Raw genomic sequence first — 14469 nt, 5'->3', positions numbered from 1 at the left:
TGAAAATCCTCACTGGGTATGGACACCCAAAGACACTGGCCCGGGGTTAACACCTTTGATCACATAGGACTTCCTGTTCCTGTTAACAGTTGATGATTTGATAATGACTAGAGCAGTGATGGAAGAAGATACAACATAATGAATCTGCATTTAAACTTTCATGTTTTTTATTTGCTTTCTTCCCTCCTATCCCACCCTGAGCCAGTCCTGTTTCTACTGATGTTTTTCCCTTCCAATTCAGGTCTATTGAATTTTGCCACGAAAACTCACTTTACATTGATTCATTCTGTGTTTGAGCCATATTTTACTTGATGACCTATTTTAACATCGTGTTGCAGATGTCTGTAAGAGAGAAAATATATGTGAGTGGCAAATGTGTTAGAGTGAAGGTCAAGGCACCTTCGGCTTACTTTGGGGAAATCACTTCATGCCCTGAACCTTGGTTTGCTTCAGATGAAGGGGATGGACTACATCAGGACAGTCAGGCCTGACTCTGGAGCTGGGGCCGCTAAGGAGATGCCCCTGGGGCCACAGTGTGAGGGCCCAGCCCCATCCACGGCCACCGTGCTTTGAGTCGTTCCACAGGTTGAGTTCCGTTTCATTGCAGATAGGGATCGACTTCTTGGAAGGAAGGAAAAGAGGGAGGAAAGGAAGGAACAACTGGATGGAGAGAGGGAGAAAGGAAGGAAGAAGGAAGGAAGGGGAAGGGAGGGAGGATGGAACCCCCAGTCTCTGAGCTGTTGAACTAGGATCCTGACAAGCTCTTCCAGCTCTCCGGGCTGCAGGCTGCTAACAACACCAGAATTAGCCAGTGAGCTCTGGGGTAGAACCAATGAAAGAGTTTCTGATATCGGGCTTAAAATACAGGTTTTAGTTTAGAAACTGGTTTGTCCAAGTTGAAATGTGACACTAACCAACCCCCACCCCCGCCCCCGCCCCTGCCACAGGCCTTAGTGCTCGGCCCTCCCCCCTACCTGCGATGCCTCCCCTGGGCCCTTTTGTGTCCGTGGAGCATCTGCAGTGCTGCTGGCTTATTCAGGCTTTCCCCAGGCGCGGCTTGCTCGCGCTGGGTAGCAACCCCTCTTCTGAAAGGAATTAACTGTGGTATCCATGCGAACGCACGCTCATTCAGGTGGTGCCGGGCATTTATCTCCCCACATCAGCCCCGGCCTCTAGAGACGATTAAGTCTGCGCTTTGCAGGTGCGTCTTTTGTCCCCGGGAAAGCTCTCCACTTGAGCCGTCTTGCTCCTCTACGCCTCCACTTGTGAGGTGGTCTGAATCTAGCTGAACAACCCACCATGCCACAAAACAAAGTACATTAGCAAGACAAAGCTAACCGGGCTGTCTCTCCTCCCTCTCATGCCCTCCCAACCTCTGTCTCTCCTGCTCTGCGCTAATAGATATCTATTAGCTATTAGAAGACATCATGCGACCTTGACTCCATCTTCTTTGAATAAGACACACTCAGCCCCAAGCAACCCCAGAGTTCATCAAGAGTACCAGAGCTCTGTGTGCGTGTGTGCGGACACGTGTGTGTTTGGACACGTGTGCACTCCACAAAGGGCAGGTGCTGGCATCACGCACAAAGGGAAGAAGTCGAGGAGATGCCGTCTGTTAATGGGTCTTCAGAGCACTTATCAAATTAGAATGCCTTTTTACTTTAAAATGGCATAATCACTCTTCCAGCCATTTCTTGAAAATGGCTGCAATCTCCAAGGGTTATTTGTGCCCAGGAAGTAAGACTAGATTTTTTAAATTAATTTATAACAATCTTTAAGGCCCTTAAATTAAATATTCTGTGGACATGGATTGGACCCAGCTAGAGCAGTTAGTTGTGCTCTCTCTGCCTTTAGTTATCAAGGCTAATGCACTTGAAAAATAAATTAGGACAGAAGCTATTGTTGCCCATTTACAATAGCAGCCATGACTGTCATCTCTACAGAGTTTTGGAATACATCAGACACTTTCAGAAGCTTTGCTTTTGAGCCTTGCAGCGTCCCTTTGCGGTAGATATTATTATCTCCATCTTGCAGACGAAGAAAGTAAGGCTCCTTAATAGTAAGTGACTCACTGAAGGGTACCCACCTGTTCAATGGCAGAGGAAGGACTCAAACTCAGGTTAGAGGACTGAAGGACCCTCCTTCAGGTGGTCTTCCTGACAAATACAGCTTTTCCCTCCAGCCGCCTTCTCACAGAAGCAGTACGCAGCTTAAAGGTAATTTGGGCAGGGATTTGAATTTTTTGCATTATTTTTTTCTGCCCCTGCAGTTTTCCCACTATCAGCTGGATTTACCTCCCTAAACTCATTTTCTTTTCCAAAGAGGAACCCATACGCAGTCTCTGCTCCTGCTCCGCACCACCCACTAGTCCTACCCACACAGAGGAACACCTGCAGAGCTTTTTAAAATACTGATGCCCTAGGACAAACACTGCATGACTCCACTCATTTAAGATAGCTAAGGCAGGCAGATGTGCAGAGACGGAAGTAGAATGGTGGTTGCCAGAGGGAGTAGGGAATGGAAATGGGGAGTTATTATTTAATGGTTCTAGAGCTTCAGTTCAGGAAGATGAGGAAGTTCTGGAGATAGATGGTGATGATGGTTGCACAGCAATGTGGATGTACTTGATGCCACTGAACTTTCCACTTAAAATGATTAAAATGGTAAATGTTGTATTATATATATTCTGCTACAATTTTTTAAATGCAAAAAAATTAAAATAAAAACTGCTGATGCCCAAGCCCCAAGAATGACCCACTAATTCAGAATCTCCAAGGGTGACTCCTGGGCACTGGAATTTTGTAAAGCTTTCCAGTTTGCTCCTGGAAGCCAAGCTGAGCACGCTGGAGAAGCCCCGCGTCGTAGCACAGAGACGGCTCGAGGAGGGAAGGGACCAGCTCTGAGCTACCTCAGGCCCGGCCCCCATCATCCCAGGAAAGGAAGAGCAGGACCTATTGTTACATTGATAAAGGCTTGGAGAAGTGTAGGGACCATATAACCATTATTAGGTTTTTTTCCATCGTTGTCATTGATGATTGATTTTATTGATTTATGTTGTTATTATTTTGACAAGTTTAGTACAGAACTTCACATCTCAGAAATTCCTTACTTATTCCAAACTCAGTCCCCTAAAAAGCAGATATAGTGTTGGTAACTTGATTTTACAGGGAGGACACTGGGATTCTAGACATTAAGTGGCCTTCCTAAGCACACAGGCGTCCTGGAGCCAGGGCTACTGCCTCCCCTCCCCCCCTCTCCTGTCCTCCTGGCTGCAGAAGTGCGTGTGTCTGTCCTGGGTGCAGGTAAGGGCTGCATGTTATTCTCCTGGGCAAACCTGCCCTCGGGCCTTCCCAGCCATGCGCAAAACCCAGCAGATCTCGTCAGAGCTGCTTTGCATGCCTAAGCCCTCATTTCCTTAGTTCCTCCTGCCGAATCTGTCTAAGTACCTCTGCCTCTGCAAAAGATGGAGGATATTGAGTTCCTTGTTTATTAACTCCTGGAACTCATCAGCCCACCAGGCCCGCGGAGCACTGGGCTTCCAGCCGAAGTCTGGGAGCCTCTCAGGACCTGCTGCTGAAACCCAGAGCCCAACCCCGCTGCGGGCAGAGTGTCTGCCGCGGAATGGCCATGTCCAGCACATGCCTGGCTAATGGATAAAAAATCTGTCTGCTTACATGCTAATATGGAAAGAGAGGGGAGAAACTACCTTTCTGCATCCTGCCTGGCGCTGACAGCGGCTCACAAGAGCCCTGCTTCTCTCAAGCAGATCTGCGCATGGTGGGGCCTGCAGGTGGTAACGACCCTTTCTTTGCAGCCCTTCCTTGTTTGCCAAGCATTTTCGAGACCCCTGTCTCCTTTGTGCCCCAGCCATCCCCATGAGAGGACAAGGCTGGTGTTACCACTATCCCATTCTGTAGGTAGTGAAAACAAGGCACAGAGAGATTAGGAGTCACCCAGGTCTTGGGGCAGAAAGGAACTTAAACTTGGGTCTTTGGTGTGTTCTGTTGTCCCTCCAGGCTACTTCTCGCATCATTATCTCGACACACTTGATTCAGGCATCTGACAACACCTTAAACGTTCTTTAATACTCTCAATTTACCTAAGGTGGGCGTTGATCTCATATTTCAGCCTTATAGCATATTGATTAAGAACTTAGGCCCTGGACTCAAAGAGACTGTGACCTGAACAAGGGACTTACTTTCTTCTGCCTCAGTTTCCCCACAAATAAAATGAGGATAATTGTAGTGCTCCTTCAGGATGAAATAATACTCAGAAATCAGCACATTGTCTGACACACCAATAAGGGCTCAAACATAAAAGTTATAGTAATAATAGTACCTTATTATTCTGATTTATTATAATAAATTATAATAGCAATTAACATTATTCTTGCAAATAATAACGATATTTTTGAGAGCTTGCCAGGTGCTACACTGTGCCAAGGGTTGTGAAGGATACTGCACCACAGATGAGATGGCCAAGTTGCTTGAAACTTATCAGGGAGGTATGCCTATAAAATAGTAAGGAATAATATAAAATTGCATGTAACTAAAATACAAAAATGCATGCTACGTACAAGAAGTTCTCTAAGGGTAACAAAGAGAGGGAAAAAAAATCATTAAATGCTAAAGCCAAATATGTTCTCCAAACTCTTCATAGAACAAAAGAGGTCAGAGGCCAGGGAAGGCGTGGGCCCAGCTCAGGTCACACAGGGAGTTGAGGAAAAATGTATAAATATATCTATATACTGGCGCATATTATGGGTAACTTAGTCCTAAATAGACCTAAATTCTGTGATTCATGCTTCCCTTACCCCGTTCATTCCTGTGTCCCTGCGTTCATTAAGAACCTGCTCTGCCTAGAACAGCGGCTGAGCCCTGGAATTACGGTGAACACCCAGCACCTGCCCTGGGGTCTCTAGTCAAACAGAGACACAAAGAACTAAACACAGTGCTTTAGAGTCTGGGGAATATGTCACCAAATCTTTCTGTTCTCCCCTGCACTTCTGTCCTCCATGACGTGTCCTAAAGGTTTGATTGCAGCGGTCAGAGTGAACGAGGGGGGCCTCCAGAAAGATGCCACCTGGTAGAGTGAGGTTGGCTATTGACCGGGAGGGAAGGAGGTAGGCGCCAGAGAAGCCATCATGTTTGCTGGGGCGCATGGGGGGCTGTGCTACAGGGCCACCGTGGGAGTCTTCAGGTTGGGTTTGGGGGAAGGAGCCCGGTGAGTCTCTATGGGAACAGCCAAGGTCCCCGAGTGACGCGGGTGTGAGCAGGAGAGCCTTGGGCAGGGTTTGCACGGTGGCTTCCTGGAAACTGGGAGACCGCGTGCAGTGAGGTGTTGCACGGTGAGACAGGAAGCTCAGCCATGGGGCCGGGAACTGGGGGGCTTGCTGCACGGCCATCGGGGCGGGGAGGGCAGAGGGCGGGAGTGGGGCCGAAGTAAGATGGGCGTGAGCTCGTCATCGTTAGAGCAGGGCAAGGAGCCTCCCTGGCTTCCTCAGACTTCTCTCTGCTTCTATGTATCCTTGAATTTTTCCTAACTCAAAAGATGTCTCAAGAAGTTTTGTTTTGACGGGTGAACATGTAGATGAACACAGAACATTTGTTCCTCATGCTAGGCACTGTATGTGTCACACGGTGAGTGAGATGTGTTTCCGAGCACAGTACTCGGGAGCGTGGGCGTTCGGCAGTGTCGCACGCCCGTGTGTGTGTGTGTGTGTGTGTGTGGGCAGCTGAGCCCAGAGCACAGTGTGGCCATGAGCTGTGTGTGTGTTGCCTGTGTAGCGTGGCGTATGGGGGTTGGTCTGGGACATGTGTACCCACAGGAAAAGCCTTGTAATACTGTGAGGTAATCTCGTGTTATTTTTAGGGAGTAAATGACATCTCTTATGTAGCAGGTTGTGTGTCAGCGAGCACACACTCTAAATTGGAGGGTATGGAGGCCTCACAGGAGAGCCTGTGAAGAACTTTGTCATTTCATGTTTTTCCTTTGTGATGAAATGCCCCTAATCCATTTTTAGCAAAAGCAGGGCTGACTGCTGCATGTGTGTGTGTGTGTGTGTGTGTGTGCTGTTCCTGTGGTCCAAACACAGGATTTATGATTACAGGATAGACAGTAGCTTGCTCCCTCCATTTTATTTTTTAAAATTGTTTTCCTTTGAAATTCCAGAGTTAATGTTTTGTCTGCTTTTTATCTGACCCTCTTTGGAGAGTTGCATGTTTTTTTTCACCAGAAGAGAGAAAGACACACACACACATACACACACACACAGAGAGCATGAGAGCAGAGAGAGAGAGAGAGAGAGAGAGAGAGAAGGAGGGGGGAGAGAGAGAGTGCTGGAAACAAAGAGTCGTTGTCTCTAAGCTGTAGCAGGCAGGAAACCCCAATCCCAAGGGAATTTAGCCAGCCAGCCCTGTCCCGGAGTCAGACTCCAGCTCTCTGAATTCAGTTTGACAGCTTGTCTGGGACACTTTCTAAGTAACCATTATCCTTCCTTTCTCCAAGTAAAAGAACTGTTATTTCTTTCCGTGGGTGTGCTGTGTGCACTGCTATTGCACACGTGTGGGTTACACAGCGCCTAGGACACACTTTCTCTAAATTATTGGAAACAGCCTGTTTCCTAAGACAAGTGTAAATTTGTTCCAGGATAATGAAGCAGAAGACTTTGTACGCTGCCTTATTAGAGGCAGGTCTATGCCATCAGAGGAGGAATTTTGTTGTGGTGTTGCGTATGTACTTTTTATTTCTTTGAGGACTCTTTTGAAACATACACAAACAAAAATATCTTCCAGTGATCATTCTCTTCAGTCTCTGTGTCGATTGACTGATTGATTATTTTAAAGAAATGCCTCACCACACCTCCACTGTGGAAGGAAGTCAGATGTACATGCGTGTCCACAGGGAGCCACCAGAGATGTTGTGCAGGGCACAGGCACGACTAGGTGACCACCTAGAGTTCAAAGGGGACACTGCTTTCCCTGGGAATAGGACCACACTGGGGTCTCTTCCGATTACTCAGACCCCATTGACTTTGGCACCGTATCACAAGGGACAGTGAGGTCACCACCCACCCTGCCAGTGTGTTCATACTTGAAGACTGTCCAATTCAGCTGTGCAGGACCGCTAGAGGCAAGCTTCAGAGCTATCTAGATAACCCTGGAGCTCAGAGGTATACAGCTATGCCCATTTAAGTTCTGATGAAGAGAGCCTTCCTTCCAATATGAACGGATTCCTGTCTATCTTCAAACACAATCTGGAATGTTTCCCCATTCTTTCTTTGCCTGGTATATATACCCTCCCCCCCAGTCCATATTCTGGGCAACCACATTCACCCTTTAAATGACACCACCTCAGTACGGGCTCATCCACCCCCTCCCTGGGTGCTTGGCTGGTGCCTGCTGTTTTACCAATTCAGCATTCAGCAGATTCTAGCACAACGGTCTTTGGTTTTGCAAGACTTGAAGCACCCTGGAGGTAGGGACCGTTGGGTGGATGGATGAAAATAATAGTCAAAGTGCCTCAAGCAACTCCCCGAGACTTTAGTGTAAAACTGGTCCTTCGTGATTTCTCCATCAGGGAGCCTGGTATTTCCTACAGCCACTGACATGTTGCTGCCGTTCTTCTCCGTCTTGCCTAACTTTCTACCCTGTGGGACCCCGGATGACTCCTCTGAAACTGTGATCAGTTCCATCCCTGTGCAGTGAGGGGGGGACTCTCAAAGAGCAGGTGTCAAGCACAGGATCCTAGCTCCACCTCACCCTTTGGGCCCAACCGCCACAGCCTGCTTCTGTCAGCTTGAACTGCCCTCCAAGGGCTCAGGTCTGTCCCATGCAGACGGGCTGAGGTCACAGCCAAGCTGAGGAAAGGTGACATGCAGGGAAAATATGTCTTCTGCTCATTTCAACCTTCCTTTCCTAACGTCTCCTATCATGCCCCCCATAACAATACGAGCTAATATTTATTAAGCACCTACTATGTGCCAGGAAGTTTTCTATTCACTTCATATTTACACTTCCTAAGACCTTGTTAAGTTGGCACTATGATTGTTCCCATTTTACAGATTGGTTAATCCCGATCATAAAGTTAATATAAAGCAGGACAGCACCTGCTCCTGCCAGCCCTTCCCCACCCAGGCAGTGACCAAGGCTCTAAGATGACCTCTTCCTGCCCCATTCACCACCTCCCTCCAAAGGCCCATTTCTTCCAGGTAGCTGATGTCGTCTAGTTGTTAAGATGGCATGATTAGATCAATTGATTCCTGTTACGGTACAAAAAAAATGAGGAGCCTGACTCAGTGCACTTGGTCTTATATGCATTTCAAGGAGCACATTAGGTGGCTTCACAGATTTTTTTTCATTGTTAGGCTGTATAATTTATATAATATTACGGATATCCTTTTGTGTTTAGTACTACATTTAAAATGATAAAGGAAAATAACAGATTTAGAAAAGTAAACATATTGAGTAATACTGTCTATCAGTACTGTCTATCAATAAGGATTTTTAAAAACTTAATTTAAAAAAATGAAAGAATGGAGTGAATAATAGATGAATAAATCAAATTGTAAAGTTTCCTTAAATTACAGGTAAACAATCCTCTGCCCCTGTAAGCTTCCTAGACCCGGGGTTGGTTCTCAAGGAGGAAAAAGAAAGGCTATCCCAATCACTTAGGACGTATCTTAAAGACACTTGCCAGAATGTTCCAGCCCCCCACCCTCATGCTCCCTCGTAGATTCACCTGTGCGCCTGGTAGGTGAAGGAGCAGGGAGGAAGTTGGAGATAGCACTTCTGTTCTTAGAATAAGCTCCTCCCGTTGCTTCTAAAATGTTCTCCCCGCACCGCAGTGAGAGCCATGCTCTATTCCAGTACTTCTCGGAGAAGAACTTCCTGCTCTGCGCGGCACCCCTTCTCCCACTGCCGCGCTCGCCTCTGCCCGTCCCTGTGCCAAAAGGCACCAAGCCACTGGTGCTCTTCCTGCTGCTCAGAAGTTCCCGCTTTGGCTTCCTGCCCTCCCTGGGCTGTCTTTGGTCTTCATGCTTCTCAGAGCTGCTCTTGGATGCACCCTGGAGAAACAGAACCTGCTAGGCCCCCATCTGCTCTGCAACCTTAATGATGGTGACAATGAATGCATGAGCTCTGCTGCATTTTAATAAAGAAAATGACTTCCCCCCAAGGGGGAAGGGGAGAGGGTGCACGGTTGTGGGGAAGGTATTGGGGGCCTCCAGAGCAGCCTTCCAGGTGGATTCAGCCCAAAAACTCCACTTGCAAGGAGGGGCCCCACAGCCATGAGCACTTGGCGGGTAGAGCTCCACCAGCTCTCAGCAGTGGTTCATACTTGCCACGTGGGCCTTTCGGGATTTGAATTTCTAATTTATCTCCCGACTCTGGGCTATTCCTATCTAGGCCTGCCATCTCTACCAAGTTTCACTTTGACTGGCAACACTGATCCCAGTATGGTTAACACAGAGAAGACTCAAAATGAAATTGGCCTTGGTTGATGGGGCTCCATTGCCACGGCCACGTGGTCTGGGTTTGTAATAGAAACTAAACGTGGCCCCTGTTGGCTGTTTTGAGGAGTGGGGTCCCAAATACTTCAGAGAGAAAAGCGCAGGTCCACCGTGCTCCAGATGACCTGCTGGTGGCCGCTTCAGCACGAATGTTGCAAATGCATTTGTTTTGCCAAATACGCTGATTTAGAAATTCCACTACCGGGGGATTGATTGTTCGGAGGACACTGGTAGCTGGAAATTATTTGAAAGAAGCTTGTTTAGTCCCGTGATCGAAAACCAGATTCTTTCTTGCTTTCTGTCTCTGTCTGTCTGTCTATCTAGAGAGAGAGACAGAGAAGCATCTCCTGTGCCGGACACAGGTGTAAGGGCTTGGGGCATCTTCCAGTGGAGAGCCAAAGTGTAGGTAGCATCATTTGTTATTTTAATATAAAAATCTTTCCTAAGCTCTTTTTATAGATGTAACAACTCTCTCTCTTCAGAGAAGCCATTATGTAAGATAGTAAAGAGCTTATTTCTCATGAAATATCCTTGTGGCAGAAGAGAAAGTCATTGAGCAAGGAATGCTGAAGACATGAGTGGCTTTTCCTGTCTGATTCCAGGGACAGCTGTGACCCCCCCCACATGTGAGGGTCAAGAAGTTTAACATGCCTCTTTGATGAAGTTCGAATTCTTGTGTCTGGCATATCTAAAGAGAAAATGAGAAAATTAAGTGGGACAATTATTTTATCTGTCAACATCCAACATATTCTTCAAACCCCGATTCAAGCAAGTCCCACCTGCCTCGAGGTATTTTTTTCTTGCTCCTAAAGGCCACAGTCTCTTCTCTGAGCCCCACGACATTCACAAGCTATTTATGGACCTAACTGCAGATCACCTTGCAGTCTGCAACTGTGAGTTTTGTCCTGTGTCTTCCTTTCAGCCCTGTCGATATTCAGTAAATATCATCGACAGCTGACGAATTCACTGGGGAAGAACAATCTACTCTTTGTCCATTTAATTAAGTATTTACTCAGTCCTTCTGCTTCACTAAAGAAAGAACCAGAAGAAATTAGCTTTGGTTGGCATAAGAAATATTAACTTCTTAACTCTCATAAATTAAACTCTGGAAAAGAATAGCAGCTATAATTCTATAGGACACTTTGGAGTATATAAAGCATTTTCACATACAGGATCTCATTTATTCTTAAAAAAACCCATGAGGATTCAGTATGCTGTTTGCTTTTCCAAACTCTCAAATTTAGGAATCATCATTCCCCCTACACATACACAAGTGTCTACCTCTTACAGATAGAGTAACTGAAGTTCGAAGAGGTTAAGTCACTTGCCTAAGTTCACATAGCTCATGACTGGCGGAGCTGGGAGGCAAACCGAGGAGTTCTGACCCCAATCCAGATTTCTTTCCTTTGCAATGAGCCATTTCCCTGTTGACAGTGAATTAAACAGAAATTATGGAATTTCTTCCCATGAAGATCTTTAAGAATCCTTAATAACAACACCACAAACATTCCTACACTTGATAAGACTTAGGTGCCACTCTTCCAAAGAGATTAAAATTATTTTTCATATATTTTGAAGAATCTTTGTGCTTAAAAAGTCTTTGCTCTGCCTGCAAAATAATGACCAGTCCTGCCCAATATCCTGGAGGAGTTTGGAGAAAGGCAGTTTTTATGCCATGAGTCATATTTTCAATTTCTATTAAAATTCTTACATGGCCACACATGCTTTCTCTCAGGCTTTGGGCCTCCAGGCCTGTGCTAATTTGCATGTCTGGTTTAGATAATGTCTGAGGTCCCTTCCAGACTGATAAGGAGCCTCTGATTCTATGATATAATAAGGGAGACCACATTCTACCTGTGAAGAACTGATGGTTCGTTTTCTCTTACCGACTGTGCTCCGTCCTGTGGATGCAGGGCTCAGGGACCGAGGTGTGCCATGCTCACCTGCCAGGACACCGAAGAGGGAGCTTCCTTCAGGATGAGCTCACCTGTCCACTTCTCCCACACTGACCCCAGAGACTTATCCTTTCCTATAAACCACTTCAGATATAGGTCAAAAGGCAAATCATAGAAAGTGCTGGGATTTTAAGTTTCTTGATTTGAATGGCAATTCTAATGCAATGTGGGTCTGAGACCACAGCTTGAGCAATCACCCAGATTCAAAATATACAAAAATTGGTTTTCTCTTTAAAATACTGGGTTCATCTCACCTTTCAACATCCCTCACCCAAACACTGAAGAGATGCTGTCAAACTGTGTAGCTAATTTTGCTATCCTCCAACATAAAGCAATTCTCACTAAAGAACTAATAAAAAAGAATTGACTTTCCAGAAAGGTTTGAGAGCAATGGAGGGCAAGCCAGTCACTTTCCACAAGAAAGTCATGGAGCTATATAGATAGAGCTGTTCTCATAATGTTGGATCAAGCCTTTGATCAGAGTGAATATTTTGGGGGAGGCCCTTCCCCCCCAGCGCTACCTGCCCGCTCCCTGGCTTGCTATTCTCCATAGCATTCATCGCCTTCTGGCACACAAGGCGGTCGCTGATTGCTTTGAATGCCGGCGCCGCGGAGGAAGATGCTTGTCCAGCCGCCACGGTGCTGCCAGCACAGACGTGTCCAGCACCAGAGCAGACATTCGGTAAAACTCCGTTGAATGAATGACCGTGTGGTGGAATATAAGTTCTCAATTAAATTCAGTAAGTTGGTGTTGGTGGGAGGCAAGAACTGGCTCTTGAGGGAAACAGGGGATTAAGATGTAGCCCCTTCATCCTACAAGGGAGGTGGGTGCGCAGACCCGCTCTGGAAGGGCGATAGGCGGGAGACGGCCGCCAGTGAGCCCTGACAGCAGCGGGTGCGAAGCCGGAGGGCCGCGTAGACACGGGACTGTGCCCCCGAGGCCGAGGAGAGGGAGGGAAGCCTCACTGAGAGATCTCCGCAGAGGAGGGTCAGCTCGGGGCTCTCGGCGGGGCGGAGGGGGCCGAGCAGAGACTGCCCCTCATTTGTCCTCAAGCCTGGTTACCTAAGCGAACAGTTCTGTTTTCTTTTTCCTACCTGGAATCCTCTTAACCCTGAGGCAGATTTGACCGAAGAAGTATGCAATTGTAGCTGCGTCTACGTGGCCCAGTGGGGAGGGGAGTTTTGGCCAACACCCAATTAATCTAGTCAGTATGAATTGCTTTTCCACATAAGACTGGCCCAAAAATCCCACTTTGAGGTCTTATCAAAATAAATAGGTCCTTTAGACATCTGTGTCATTTAAACGCAGAGCCCACGGGAGGGGCACGGGGAAAGAGGGGCCCAGGCTCGGCTGTGGCAAGGCCGTGCCGGGCGGACGTGCCACTTAACTTCCCAAACTTTTCATATTTAAATACCATGCATTTCTTGCAAGCATTTTTCTCACATGTCTTTTTTCCTCTTTGCACATATAATATCTTAAACAGTACCTCCCTTATATTCCACGCAGCGGGGACGGCTCTGAGGCTGAGGGGCCATTTGGATTCCAGGACAAGATCCTTGAGTGAAGGAAATCCGATCCAGGGTGTTTTCTCTGTGAGTTCCAAGTTTGGGGAAAGCCCTCCCCAGCTAGTTCCCCGCTCCTGGGGTCTCAGTGGGAGCCAGGCTCCTCTGTTGCTCTTTGGGACATAAGATGCCATGCAAGTGAGGGCCGAGTGTGCCCTGTAGAATGGGTGGGGATGGGGTGAGGACTCACCCTGAGCTTCGGGGCCGGCTGGGCAGGAACTCGGGCAGCTGGCAGTCTGGGAGGAAGAGGATGCCAGACAAATACCTGGACCCCATGTCCCCGCAGACCGCCCAGAGCCACCAGCCCTCTCTGTCTCTGGGGCAGTTTCTCAAACCAGGGCCCAGGGTAATCTCCTTTTCCTTTAAAAGAGAGCCCCATTTTATTCAAATTTGGGAACCGCTGAACCAGGAGCACAGGAGGGAAGCGCCCTTCCTCTCCAAGGCCTTCCCTGAGAGCTTTGCAACCTCACTGCACCCAGATAAACATGGAGGAGGCACCGGCAAGATTGAATAGACTACATGTATACTGGGTGTATTTTTATTGAGTGTTTATTTAATACTCATAGCAGCCCTATAAAGCATTTGTTAGTGCTTTTCAGAGAAGCAGAACCCGAGGTCCAAAACAGCAGAGCAGCATGACCAAGGCCACACGGCAGGGTCAACGGCAGGGCTGGGATTTGAACCCAGGGCTAACTGACTCAAATGCCATGTCCGAACTGTCAAAGTAACCCCCGGGGAGCCAACCAGAGAGAAAGGACACCTTCATGAGGGCATCCTAAGCCCTGCGTAAACAACTTCATTGCATCGGGGTGAGTTGCCTTTGCGCTGTTTGTGAAATGGGGCAGCCAGGCCTGCAGGTCCGACAGCGGGGACTCAGTCCTGGTGTGGCCACTGGCAGGGCCGTGGGCAGAGCCGTGGGCAGGGCCATGGGCGGCGCCGTGGCAGAGACCGTGGCAGACAAGCAGCTGGTGCTGAGCATGGGCTGGGAAGGTTAGAGGGAAGCTGCCTGAGCCCGGCTGGTGGCCTCACAGTCTGGCCCTGCTGCAAACACAGGGCCTCAGGCCGAGAAGGGTTGTAGAGGGTCACCCAGTCGGACTGTCTACCAGCACGTGTGGGCCCCTGCCTGACAGCCCAGCCACAAAGACCACTGGTCACCTGCACAAGCAGTGCCAAAGTCTTCCTCTTTCTCAGGAAACTGAGGGCTTTGGGTCCCAGGGCACTGTTATTTGGGCATTTCTCTTTCATATCCTCACCCTTTCGGGCAGGGAGGCCAGGATCGGCCTGGCTCCGGCTCCCAGAGGCCCTGCTCTGCCTGGAGCGTGGCAGCCTTGCACACTCCCGCGCTGAACGGTCTGCGTCTGGAAGCCGGCTCCCCGCGGGTGCACCGGGCCAGTGCTGCAGGCTCCTCAGCAGCAACCAGATGTTCAGTGAGAGGTTTCAGGG

The 14469-nt window shown here is 48.1% G+C and overlaps 1 protein-coding gene across 4 annotated transcripts in view; it reads left to right on the top strand.

Moving 5' to 3' along the window:
* FLI1 (Fli-1 proto-oncogene, ETS transcription factor) overlaps window positions 1–14469 on the top strand; it is a 115951-nt gene that overhangs the window by 88805 nt on the left and 12677 nt on the right. The window lies entirely within an intron of this gene.

Source organism: Eulemur rufifrons, chromosome 6 (genome assembly GCF_041146395.1).
Source record: "Eulemur rufifrons isolate Redbay chromosome 6, OSU_ERuf_1, whole genome shotgun sequence".
Taxonomy (NCBI): Eukaryota; Metazoa; Chordata; class Mammalia; order Primates; family Lemuridae; genus Eulemur; species Eulemur rufifrons.
The sequence above is the reverse complement of the archived record's forward strand: the minus strand, read 5'-3'. Positions and strand labels throughout refer to the sequence as shown.